This window comes from Triticum aestivum, chromosome 6B (assembly GCF_018294505.1).
Source record: "Triticum aestivum cultivar Chinese Spring chromosome 6B, IWGSC CS RefSeq v2.1, whole genome shotgun sequence".
NCBI classification, from domain to species: domain Eukaryota; kingdom Viridiplantae; phylum Streptophyta; class Magnoliopsida; order Poales; family Poaceae; genus Triticum; species Triticum aestivum.
Window position 1 is genome coordinate 13788878 of NC_057810.1, and position 1906 is coordinate 13790783.

General features: G+C 49.0%; 1 protein-coding gene across 2 annotated transcripts in view; it reads right to left on the reverse strand.

The window, feature by feature from the left end:
• The window catches only part of LOC123135400 (uncharacterized), a 3455-nt gene extending 2982 nt beyond the window's left edge, over positions 1-473 (reverse strand). Inside the window, exon 1 of one of the 2 annotated variants that reach the window (XM_044554466.1) lies at positions 317-473. The gene's annotated coding sequence lies outside the window, so the exon portion shown is untranslated. The other variant, XM_044554465.1, reaches the window with a different exon arrangement.
• Between the last annotated feature and the right edge of the window lie 1433 nt (positions 474-1906).

Consider the following 1906-nt stretch of genomic DNA (forward strand, 5'->3'; position numbering starts at 1 on the left):
GGCCAAATTCGCGCGGAGGAGAGGAACATCGAGATCCGGGTGAGGGAGGGGGGAGGGGTGGTTACCTGGCAGGAAGGCGGGGGTGGTGATGGGGTGCCGCTGGGTCTGGAAGCTGGGTTGCGCCCGGGGAGACGGAGGGATCTGGCGCTGGGCGGGGGGAGGGAGGATGGGAGCAGAGGAGAAGGGTGGGTCGTCTCTGGCGGGGATGCGCTGCTGGATCGGGGAATTGGAGGCGGATTTGATCTCTTCTCTTCTCGAGAGAGCGAGTCAAGTGGAACAAACTCGACACAACCTACGGAGAGAGCGAGAGAGAGACCTGCTGCCTTCCTTCCTTCCTTCCTTCCCCTAGCGATAGCGAGCGGTGGCACGTGCGTCGCGGGCAGGGGTACGTGGGGTGGCGGCCACGGGAAGGAAGGCACGCACGCACGCGATGGGAGCAATCGGTACGCGCACCCGGCAGAGCGAGCACACGGGTCGGTCTGCTCCTCCAGGCTGACACGCTCTAGTACCTCGCTCCATATCTCCCCGCACGGTGGGCGCCCCTGCAGGCTGCAAAGCCAACCGATCTAGTACCTGCCTGCTGCATGCATGATGAGTGCCGCCGCTCTGCTTTGCGCCATCGCTTTGCTACCCACTTGGGTTGGGCTGGCTGCACGTAGCACCGTCGTTTCTTTTCCAACTGCATTATTGGCGGCGGCGATGACGATGACGACGACGATGGTCCGTCCGTCCGTCCGTCCATAGGATGAGGAAAAGGAGGGAGGGAGTGCCATCCTCTGCCTCCCCCTTATCCTATCCGCAAAGCTACTTGCTATGCTACTACTAGTATCCCTCATGCATAACACCACTCGTCCTGCAATAATGCTGCTAGCTCACACTGAGGGATAGCCGCCTTCCGCCGCACGGTCCCATTTCAGATACGGATTTCTCCTTCTTCTTTGCTATTTATTTATTACCTTTTTTTGGATGGAGAGACCGGTCTCCCTCCGATCCTTTTTAGTCCGCACATAAGTTTTGTCCGAAATCAAAGTATCTCTAGTCAGACCAAACTTATAGAAAAAAAAGTATCGACATCCACAAAGCCTAATCAATATTTTTAAATTCATTATGGGATGCAGTTTGACGGCGTACATATTTGGTATTTGTGGATGTTTATATAATTTTTTAAAATATAAATTTAGTCAATCTTTGCAAAGTTTGACCTGACAGAAACCTAATACACAGAGTAAAAAGGACCGGGGGAGCACCACCTTTAGTGTGAGGCGGGAGGGAGACATCTTACTCAGGGGAGTAACTAAATTGGGAGCGCATGTTCCGCGCCTTGAGCGCCGCGGAAGGCAACTGGCGCTTGCCGGGCTGGCCCACATACGCAGCGCGCGGCGAATTGTATTTTACCGTGAAAACCCGGCAAAATAGTGGCTCCGTCGAGGAATCGAACACTCACTCCATAGCACTCGTTAGAAAAAACCTAGAGCTATTGGATTCTAGTACCTCGTTGCAGCGTGAATAATTTAAGAACAAATGTAGCCACGCTATTGATTGCACAATAGTATCACTATGATTTTTGAAAAATTTGATAACATTTTGCAAAAAAAAGGTGATTTGAACAAAAGTTAACGGATTAGACAAAAAAGTTTGCGAGATCGAAGAAAGTTCATGAATTCGACAAAAAGTTCAGAAATTTGAAAGTAGTTCATGAAATTGATAAAAGTTCTACAATATGAAAAAAGGTTCATGGATTTGAAAACAATTCATGAATCTGACAAAAGAGTTCACGAGTAAGGGAAAAGTAAAAAAAATTGAAAAAAATCATTGGTTTGAAGAAAAGTTAACGAATTTAACAAAAAAGTTTGCGAGATTGAAGAAAGTTCATGAATTCGACAAAAAAGTTCACAAATTTGAAAGT